Below are 11,858 nucleotides of genomic sequence, written 5' to 3' on the forward strand. Positions count from 1 at the left end.
GCCTTGGCTTGAGGCACCTGGCTCTGCTCCCATTCCCCAGGCCCTGTCTGTTTCCCTCTCAAGACTGCTGGCTCTGCCTCTAGCCCTGCTCTTTTCTCACCAAACCTATGCTGGTTGCTTTCCAGCTCCCCTTGGTTCCTGGGGAACCAAGCCCTTTTAAGCCTGGGGCCCAGGCTGTGTTTCTCCACCTCAGAATCACTGCAGGAACTCCCCTTGGACTCTGCTCACAGCCAACTCCTGACCTCCTCTCACCTTCATTCTGGAATTCTAGCTGGATTTAACCCATTTATGGCTAGACCGCTCACCATCCCCTGCCACTCTTTTTCTACTCCTAAGGGATCAGTATCCCCATTAACTTTTCTCTCTTCTAAACTCTCAGCCTTGTGGTTTTCAAACTTCGTTTTTAAATCACAGAACACTGTTCAAATACCTTGAAACCCTATCTATAAAGCAGAAGTGGAACTACAGCCAAAGATGTTTAGCTCTGACTAAGCGTCCCAAAAACCCTGGGGCTTCAGGGAGCACAGGTGGAAAATCTTTGCCAAATTCAGGCATTTTCGTGTTCTCTCTCAACTTCTGCCATGTCCACCAACCATCTGTACTATCATTTACCAAATACTATTCTTTAAATTAATTCACTTTTAAACTTACTTAAAAAGGAAAATTTAGGGCTTCCCTGGTGGCGCAGTAGTTGAGAGTCCGCCTGCCGATTCAGGGGACACGGGTTTGTGCCCTGGCCCGGGAAGATCCCACACGCCGCAGAGCGGCTGGGCCCGGGAGCCATGGCCGCTGAGCCTGCGCTTCCGGAGCCTGTGCTCCGCAACGGGAGAGGCCAGAACAGTGAGAGGCCCGCGTACCACAAAAGGAAAAAAAAGGAAAATTTAATCATATTAGCTAACACCTGTATAATGATGATTAAGTGCCAGACTCTATTCTGAACACTTCACGTGCAGTAATTCATTGAATCCTCATGACAATACTACAAGGTAGGTTCTGTTTTTGTTTTTTTCTTGGCCACACCACGTGGCTCGTGGGATCTTAGTTGGCAGTGAAAGCTCGAGTCCTAACTACTGGACTGCCAGGGAATTCCCAGTAGGTTCTGTTATTATCCTATGTCACAGATGAGAAAAGTGGAACACAGGGTGATTATGTAACTTGCCCAAGATCACACAGCTAGTTACTTGGCCAAGTCTAGATTCAGACCCAGGTGGTCTGGTTCTAAGTCTATATTGGTTCTCAGTGTAAAGTATGGAAAGCAAGAGTCATTTGCCATAATTAGAAGTTTTCAGGGACTTCCCTGGTGGTCCGGTGGTTAAGACTTGGTGCTTCCACTGCGGGGGGCAGGGGTTCAATCCCTGGTTGGGGAACTAAGATCCCACAAGCCGTGTGGCTCAGCCAAAAAAAAAAAAAAGAAAAAAAACTGTTCCACAGATTGCTCAAAATCATGTGTAACTCCAAGGATTTTTGCACTGTGTCTCAGGGAACCCAGATACTTTCTTTTGCCCCCTGTTCTCTCGGCTGCCCTTTAGCATCTTTCCTCTGCCGCAGCTGCTTTCTCAGTGGCTGCCAGTGCCCAGCCTCATAACCCATGTCTTGGAAACCTCCTATCTCTTCTGCCCTCTTCCCCCTGGGTTTTCACCTTCCAGCATTGCATTCTCAGTTCTGCCTGGGGTTCCACACTGTGGGTTTGTAGAGCTGCTCCTTTTTCCCAAGCGGGAGATCTCCCCAGCTGAATCCTGGTAGAGGGGCCCAGTTGGAGTCACTCTTCAGAGCCGTGGCAGAGCCTCGGCTCAAGGGCTCCTGGCCACAGGTGGGGTCCTTGGAAGAGGTGGGGGCCATTACGCGAAGGTAAGTGAAATTCTGGCTTCTGAAAACCCTTCTCTCTGTTCCTCCTCTGTCTTCTCTGCTTTACCACTACCAGTGGCTCTCAAGTGGGGGCCCTTGTCATCCCTGACCAGAGGCTTGAGCAACACCTGGAAATGTTTGAAATGCAAATTCTGGAGCTTCACTCCAGACTTACTGAATCAGACACTTGGTGAGTGAAGCCTAGGAATCTGTTTTAAAAGCCTTTGGCGGGGTGGGGAGGGATAAACTGGGAGGTTGGGATTGACATATACACACTACTATATATAAAATAGAAAACTAATAAGGACCTACTGTATAGCACAGGGAACTCAGTGCTCTGTCATGACCTATATGGGAAAAGAATCTAAAAAAGAGTGGATATATGTATATGTATAACTGATTCACTTTGCTGTACAGCAGAAACTAATGCAACATTGTAAATCAAGTGTACTCCAATAAAAAAATTTTAAAAAAAAGGCTTGTAGGTGATTTTGAGGCATACTAAAGTTTGAGAACTACTAGTCTCATGTTTTAAAACTGGTTAGGGGGACTTCCCTGGTGACGCAGTGGTTAAGAATCCGCCTACCAATGCAGGGGACACAGGCTCGAGCCCTGGTCTGGGAAGATCCCACATGCCGAGGAGCGACTAAGTCCATGGGCCACAACTACTGAGTGTGCCACAACTACTGAAGCCCGCACGCCTACAGCCCATGCTCTGCAACAAGAGAAGCCACTGTAATGAGAAGCCCACACACCGCAACCAAGAGTAGCCCCCGCTCACCGCAACCAGAGAAAGCCGGTGGGCAGCAATGAAGACCCAACGCAGCCAAAAAAAAAAAAAACTAGTTAGGGACTTCCCGGTGGTCCAGTGGTTAAGACTCCAGGCTTCCACTTCAGGGGGCACAAGTTCATTCCCTGGTTGGGGAACTAAGATCCCCCAAGCTGCGGGTCACGGCCAAAGAACAAAACAAAAAAAACAACAACAAAAAAACTGGAGCTATGTGTTTTAGGAGTAGAGTCAGGACTATCCTCCAGCCCCCAACATCTTCCCCTCTAATTTAAATACATATATGTCACGTACTTCCAAAAAGGACTTGAGGTATCTTAGCCAGAGACAGAGAGAGAGAGAGAGAGAGAGGAGATTATACCTAAAAACCCTGGTGATGGAAAGCACCATAACAGAGAGAGGGCTGAGCTTTAAGGCCAAGAGCAAAGTGCTCTGGGTTCCCTTGGTCTAATTGCCTAATAATACCGCTAAAAATTTCAGCAGGAGAGAATCCTGTCACTGTGTCTATGATGCATGTTAGTGGTATTGGTGCACCTGAAGAGACTGTGATTACTTCTTTTTTTAAAGTTACTGTGATAGGCTCATAATGCCTCCACTACCACACACAAATTATCGGGTCCTAATCTCTGGAAGCTGTAAATATTACCTTATCTGGGAAAAAGGGTCTTGGCAGATATGATTGAGTTACAGATTTTTAGATGAGATTATCCTGGATTACCTCGATGGGCCCTAAATGCAAGCACAGGTATTCTTACAAGAAGAAGGCCCAGGAGGTCCCCCCCACAACCCCCCGGCACCACGGGGCATACGGGATCTTAATTCCGCGACCAGGGATGAACCTGTATCCCCTGCAGTGGAAGCATGGAGTCTTAACCACTGGACCGCCAGGGAAGTCCGGAAAGAAGTTTAATGATGTTGACCTTGGAGACTAGAGTGACGCGGCCACAAGCCTAGGGATGCCAGTGGCCACCAGAAGCTAGCTGGCAGGGACAGTTTATCTCTTAGAGTCTCTGGAGGGCACAAGGCCCTGCTGACATGTTGATTTCAGCCCAGTGCTACTAATTTGGACTTCTAGCCTCCAGAACTGTGAGAGAATAACTTTCTGTTGTTTTAAGGCACCCAGTTTTTTGGTGATCTGTCACGGCAGCCACAGGAAACTAATACAGGTTACTATTCAATTGTATTAAAGTAACATACTTAAAGCCTAACTTTCCTTAAGGCTTTAACTTTACAACGTTTATTGTTCTATCTATAAATCTAGTAAGATAAGAGTTATTATCTTTACCTTTTCTTTGATAAACTCTGGTTGGCTACATTGGACTCCTTTAAATAATCATACCCATCTGCAACTTAAATTCCTTCAAACTTTAAAGAATTGTATTTGTATATTTAATATGTTTAATTTTCTTAAATACCACAGATTCCTAGCCTAAATGTAAACTTCTCAACATACTTCCTAAGTCTTTTTTTCTTTTAAAAATATTCTATTATGTGGGTCCCTATCCTTTTTTTTTTTTTCTTTTTTTTTTCTTTGGTACGCGGGCCTCTCACTGTTGTGGCCTCTCCCACTGCGGAGCACAGGCTCCGGATGCGCAGGCTCAGCGGCCATGGCTCACGGGCCTAGCCGCTCCGCGGCATGTGGGATCCTCCCGGACCAGGGCACGAACCCATGTCCCCTGCATCGGCAGGCGGACTCTCAACCACTGTGCCACCAGGGAAGCCCATCCCTATCCTTTTTAAAAAAAATAAATTTATTTACTTACTGACTTTTGGCTGCTTTGGGTCTTCATTGCTGCACGCAGGCTTTCTCTAGTTGTGGCAAGCGGGAGCTACCCTTCGCTGTAGTGCGCAGGCTTCCCATTGCAGTGGCTTCTCTCTTGTTGCTGAGCATGGGCTCTAGGTACATGGGCTTCAGTAGTTGTGGCTCATGGGCTTAGTTGCTCCACGGCATGTGGGATCTTCCCGGACCAGGACTCGAACCTGTGTCCCCTGCATTGACAGATTCTTAACCATTGCACCATCAGGGAAGTCCCCCTGTTAAGTCTCATAAATACGTTGAAACTATTCTACGACTGTTTACGAACTTTAAAAAAAAATTACACATTTTAGCTAAAAATCGTGACCCTAAAGTCAATTTTTTTTTTTTTTTTTTTTTGCTTTACGCGGGCCTCTCACTGTTGTGGCCTCTCCCGTTGCGGAGCACAGCCTCCGGACGCGCAGGGTCAGCGACCATGGCTCACGGGCCTAGCCGCTCCGCGGCATGTGGGATCTTCCCGGACCGGGTCACGAACCCATGTCCCCTGCATCGGCAGGCGGACTCTCAACCACTGCGCCACCAGAGAAGCCCCTAAAGTCAATTTTTGAAAGTGCTTTATTTTGAAATTATTTTAGATTAACAAAAAAAAGGTGCGATGTGGATAAATCTTGAAAACATTAAGCTAAGTGAAAGAAGCCAGACATGTGAGCCATATATTTGTATTGTTCCATTTATATAAAATGTCTTGAATAGGCAAATCCAGAGCCAGAAAAATTAGTGGTCACCAGGGTATGAGTGAAGGGGAGAATGGGGAGTGACAGCTAATAAGTATAGGGTTTCTTTTTGGGGGTGATTAATTAAAATGTTCTGGAATTAGTGTGGTGATGGTTGCACCACCCTGTGAATATACTAAAACCACTGAGTTATACACTAAAGGGGTGAATTTTATGTTGTATGAATTATCTCTCTTTTTTTTTGGCTGTGCTGCATGACTTGGATCTTAGTTCACTGAGCAGGGATTGAACCCTGGCCCTCAGCAGTGAAAGCGTGGAGCCCTAAGCACTGGACCGCCAGAGAATTCCCTATATCTCAATATTAAAAAATCATTTACATTAAAAAAGCAGTAGAGGGCTTCCCTGGTGGTGCAGTAGTTAAGAATCCGCCTGCCAATGCAGGGGACACTGGTTTGAGCCCTGGTCTGGGAAGATCCCACATGCTGTGGAACAACTAAGCCCGTGCGCCACAACTGCGTAGCCTGCGCCCTAGAGCCCGCGAGCCACAACTACTGAGCCTGTGTGCCACAACTACTGAAGCCCGCGCGCCTAGAGCCCGTGCTCCACAACAAGAGAAGCCACCGAGATGAGAAGCCAGTGCACCGCAACAGAGTAGCCCCTGCTCGCCGCAACTAGAGAAAACTCGCGCGCGGCAACAAAGACCCAACGCAAAAAAAATAAAGTACTTTGAAAATTAATAAATTTTTATTTATTTTATTTTTAAAAATTTATATATTTATTTATTTATTTTTGGCTGTGTGGCTCACAGGCTCTAGAGCACAGGCTAAATAGCTGTGGCGCATGGGCTCAGTTGCTCCGTGGCATGTGGGATCTTCCCAGACTAGGGCTTAACCCCGTGGCCCCTGCATTGGCAGGCGGATTCTTAACCACTGCGCCACCAGGGAAGTCCTAATTTTTTTTTCCTATATTTTGATTTTTATCTAAGTAACATAGGTACACAACTTAAAAAGTCAAATAGTACTACTATGCTTATAATGAAAAAGAGCAATTTCTGTCCCATCTCTTCCCAAATCCACTTTCTAGAGGTAAGAGATTTCAACTCCTTTAGCCATTTCTTCTGGAATTTACCTCCATATTTTTAGACAACATGACTGTATTGCTTTTTTTTAAAAAAAAATTTATTTATTTTTGGCTGCATTGGGTCTTCGTTGTTGCACGCGAGCTTTCTCTAGTTGCGGTAAGCGGGGGCTACTCTTCGTTGCGGTGCGTGGGCTTCTCTTATTGCAGAGCACGGGCTCTAGGCGCGCAGACTTCAGTAGTTGTGGCACACAGGCTCAGTAGTTGTGGCTCGTGGGCTCTAGAGCGCAGGCTCAGTAGTTGTGGTACACGGGCTTAGTTGCTCCGTGGCATGTGGGATCGTCCCGGACCAAGGATCGAACCCGTGTCCTCTGCATAGGCAGGCGGATTCTTAACCTGCGCTACCAGGGAAGTCCCAACTGTATTGCTTTTTCTTTTTTAAGGTGTGAAACTGGTCTTTTTAAAAATATTTATTTATTTGGTTCTGCTGGGTTTTATTTGCAGCAGGCGGGCTCCTTTGCGGCATGCAAACTCTTAGTTGCGGCATGCATGTGTGATCTAGTTCTCTGTCGAGGGATTCAACCCGGGCCCCCTGCATTGGGAGCACGGAGTCCCACTCAACCACTTTTTTTTTTTTGGCTGCGTTGGGTCTTCATTGTTGCATGCTGGCTTTCTCTAGTTGCGGTGAGCAGGGGTTACTCTTGGTTGCCATACTTGGGCTTCTCATTGCGGTGGCTTCTCTTGTCACAGAGCATGGGCTCGTGGTGTGCTGGCTCAGTAGTTGTGGCATGTGGGCTTAGTAGCTGTGGCGCACAGGCTTAGTTGCTCCATGGCACGTGGGATCTTCCTGGCAGGGCTTGAGCCCGCATCCCCTGCCTTGGCAGGCTGATTCTTAACCCTGCGCCACCAGGGAAGTCCCCCTGGTCTTTTTTTTAATATAAATACTTTTTAAATTTTATTTTTATACAGTTTTTAAAGGTTATACTTTGTCGACTGAAAAAATAAAATAAAAACGCACAATCTGAAAGTTGAGAGTTATGTTTTTCCTTTTTTTTTTTGGCCGCACCACGAGGCTTGTGGGATCTTAGTTCCCCGACCAGGGATCAAAACCACGCCCTCAGCAATGAAAGCTGGAGTCTTAACCACTGGATCGCCAGGAATTCCTGAGAGTTATATTTTATTCGGCAGACATTCTTAGGACTTCAAGCCCATGAGATAGCATCTCAAATAACTCTGAGAGACTGCTCCAAAGAGAAAGGGGGAAGAGCCAGGATATATAGGAGTTTTTGCAACAGAACCAATGTAGTCAGAACCTCAAAAGATTACTTGATAATAAAAGAAAACCAGATATCTCAAGTTAAGAAATTTTCCACTTTTCTATGTATGGGAAGATGCGAGAGTCTGGGCTCACTGAAACAGGGGTAATGTGATGGCTGATGGCTGTGAAATCCTTTGTTTACTAATATGGCAGGCAATAATTTAGTTCTCAACTCCATTTAAAGTTATTACAAAATATTGGCTATATTCCCTGTGTTATACACTTCATCCTTGTAGCCTGTCTAACGTCCAATAGTTTGTACCTCCCACTTCCCCAGCCCTGTACTGCCCCCCCCGTAACCACTAGCTTGTTCTCTGTATCTGTGAGTCTGCTTCTTTTCTGTTATATTAACTAGTTTGTTGTATTTTTTAGATTCCACATATAAGTGATAGCATACAGTATTCATCTTTCTCTGACTTATTTCTTAGTATAATGCCCTCCAAGTCCATCCACGTTGCTGCAAATGGCAAAATTTTGTTCTTTTTTATGGCTGAGTAGTATCCCATTGTACGTATATATCGTGTCTTCTTTATCCATTCATCTGTTAAAGGACACGTAGGTTGCTTCCATATCTTGGCAATAGTAAATAATGCTGCTGTGAACATTGGGGTGCGTGTATCTTTTCCAAGTAGTGTTTTTGTTTTTTTCCAATATATACCCAGGAGTGGAATTGCTAGGTCATGAGGTAGTTCTATTTTTAATTTTTTGAGAAACCTCCATACTGTTCTTTACAGTGGCTGCACCAAATTACATTCCCACCACCCATCTGGACCGCCAGGGAATTCCCTGTGTTCTTTCTGATGCTATCCATTCTGACAGGTGTGAGGTGATAAATCAGGGTGATTTGATTTGCATTTCCCTGATGATTAGCAAATCAATTTATCGCTAATCACCAGGGAAATGTACTGCTTTTTCTTACTTGCAGTTTTGATACTGTCTGTTGAATTCTATATTAGGATGAATTCTGCTGCAAGTAGCAAGAGTCCTAGTAGGGGTCAAAGCAATTAAGACATTTAATTATCTCATAAGATAAGCAGTCTGGAGGTTTGAGGATTCAGAGCCGGTCCAGTGGCTCAGTGGTGTCAGGACACTGTGTCACCCTGACCTGTACGTTTCTCTTAGCACCCCCCTCCCATTTTGGTTGCAGGGTGACTGCTACCACAGCCCCAAGCCTCCGCTTTTCACACCCTTACATAGGACAGGGTGGAGAGCAGGAAGGAAGAGGGTCGAAAGGGGAAAAGTTTGGAACAAGATAATATGAGTCCATGCTGTGAAAATATCTTCATTTGTGTTGTTAAAAAAACAATTTACAACTCTATTCGTTTCCCGTAGCTGCTGTAACAAATTACCAAAAACTGGGTGGCTTAAAAGAGATCATTATTCTCTTACAGTTCTGGAAGCCAGAAGTCAAAAATTAGTACTACTGGGCTGAAATCAAGGTGTCAGCAGGGCCACAGTTTCTCTGGAGGCTCTAGGGGAAAATCCTTGCCATTCCTTGCCTCTTCCAGCTTCTGATGACTGCTGGCATTCCTTGGCTCACGGCCAATCGCTCCAACTTTCAAGGCCAGCATCTTTAAAACTCTCCCTGCTCTGTCTTCCCATCACCTTCTCCTTCTGTGTATTTGTGCCAAGTCTCCCCCTGTCTCCCTCTTATGAGGATACAGGTACTTGCATTTAGGGCCTAAGCAAGTAATCGAGGATAATCTCGCCATCTCAAGATCCTTAAATTCATCACATCTGAAAAGACCCTTTTTCCAAATATGGTAATACTTACAGGTTCTAGGGATTAGGAACTGATATCTTTGGCCTACTACAGTCACCAACTAAACCAAAAAGTTTTTGGTTTGTTAGTATAATTAACTGAGATGTCCTTGTAGGTGAAAAATGTGTTTATAATTAGAACCTAATTTAGTTTATCATTTATTATTTTACTTATAAACAATGAAGTATTTTTGATGCAGCCTTAATGGATACTCTGAGTCTCTGATCTTTTTTTTTTTAAATTAATTAATTTATTGGCTGCATTGGGTCTCCGTTGCTGCGTGCGAGTTTTCTCTAGTTGCGGTGAGCGGGGGCTACTCTTTGTTGCAGTGTGCAGGCTTCTCATTGCAGTGGCTTCTCTTGTTGTGGAGCATGGGCTCTAGGCGTGCAGGTTTCAGTAGCTGTGGCTCGCGGGCTCTAGAGCACAGGCTCAGTAGTTGTGGCGCACGGACTTAGTTGCTTCGCGGCATGTGAGATCTTCCCAGACCGGGGCTCAAACCCGTGTTCCCTGCATTGGCAGGCGGATTCTTAATCACTGCGCCACCGGGGAAGTCGCTGAGTCTCTGATCTTTAAAGGGTTTGGGTCAGCCTGGCCTGGCCTGGCTCATCCTGAAGAATCCTTGGCAGCTCTGACACTATTTGTTGATGGATATTTCTGAGCTTGATCTTCCTGCTAATCCTCATTCCTCACACTTGGCTCTGAAAAATATAGGGCTATTTTAAAAAATCACATGTATCCCCAACGTTGAAGTTTCGCTTTTCCAAAGGATGTCTCTTCAGGATCTAAAGGCCATTTCAAGAAGAGGGCTAAGCCTGCACTAGCCAAGATGGCAGCCACTGGCCACATGTGGCTACATACTGAACACTGGAAATGTGGCCCGCCCAAATTGAGATGTGCTGTAAGTGTACAATACACAATGTATTTCAAAGACTTAGTTGAAGGAAAAGAATGTAAAATATCTTAACAAGAATTTTTATATTGATAACATGAAAAAAGAATATTTTTTTAGAAACACTGCATTAAATAAGATATATTGTTAAAGTTAATTTTACCTGTTTCTTTTTATTTTTTAAAGTGGATACCAGAAAAATTAAAAGCACATATGGGTTTCACATTATATTTCTATTGCAGTGTTCTGACTCTAAACCCAGGATTTTTTGGAACAAACATGGAACTGCCACCACGAATCCTTTTAAAAGACTATGTGCCCTGGGTGTCCAGAGGCCTGCTGATACCCTGCTCTGAGAATAGTGCCAGCAGTTTGGATTTGTGAATGTATCAGAGTGCCCCTCTTTTCCCCCTTACAGTGTACTTTTTTAAATTATAAAAGAATTAGATGCTCATTGTTGAAAGTCTAATGATACAGAAAAGCATAAAAAAATTAACCCCCATCTCATCCCATTGAGGTAACCGATATTACTTTTCTTTGCTGAAAAAATGTATGCGTATTATATTGAGGGTTTTTCACCTACAGCTTAGAAAGATGTAATGTTATATAATTACATTTTTTCCCTCTTAAATTATGGTCACCCTTCCATGTCAATAGATTCTGACCTATTTTTATTTTTAGAGGGTTTTTTTTGGCCTCGGGGCATGTGGGATCTTAGTTCCCTGACCAGGGATGGAACCTGTGCCCCCTGCAGTGGTAGTGCAGAGTCTTAACCACTGGACCGCCAGAGAAGTCCCCTGACCTATTTTTAATAGCAACATAATATTACATCATAAGTCAATATTTCCTTATTTATAGACATTCAGGTTGCTTACCCTGCTTGCTACTACAAACAATGCAACAATAAATAAATTTATACCAACATCCTTATTGATGAATTTTCTGTAGGCTAGATTTCCAAAGCAGGATTACTATATTAAAGGCTCACTACATTTATTTATTTAATAATTATTTATTTGGCTGCGTTGGGTCTTCATTGCTGTGCAGGCTTTCTCTAGTTATGGTGAGTGGGGCCTACTCTTTGTTGTGGTGCATGGGCTTCTCATTGTGCTGGCTTCTCTTGCTGTGGAGCACAGGCTCTAGGCATGTGGGCTTCAGTAGCTGTGGCTCACGGGCTTAGTTGCTCCATGGCATGTGGGATCTTCCAGACCAGGGATCGAACCCATCTCCCCTGCACTGGCAGGCGGATTCTTAACCACTGCACCACCAGGGAAATCCCAGCTCACTACATTTAAAGTTTTGATATTGGCAGAATACTTACCAAGAAGGATGTAGAGTTCACACTACATATGTAGTTCATAGATACAATCTGTAAGTGTAATTTCCTCACACCCTTACCACCAACAGATATAAATCTTCTGAATTTTTTGCACATCTGAGGGGCGAAAACGTTCTCATTCTCTCAGGAAATTGCATTTCCCTGACGAGCAATGAAGTTTCTTGTTTATTGGCTATTTGTACTTCCTCTCCTATAAAATTACCAGTTAGCATCCTTGGCATATTTATCTCATCTTTTTTTCCTATCAATTTGTAGGAGTTCTTTGTACAGTATAGATATTAACTCTTTAGACTCACAAATTTGTATCTTCAGCCCAGACCTCTGCCCTGAACTCCAGACACATATCTAATT

This window comes from Delphinus delphis, chromosome 8 (assembly GCF_949987515.2).
Source record: "Delphinus delphis chromosome 8, mDelDel1.2, whole genome shotgun sequence".
In the NCBI taxonomy this organism is placed as follows: Eukaryota; Metazoa; Chordata; class Mammalia; order Artiodactyla; family Delphinidae; genus Delphinus; species Delphinus delphis.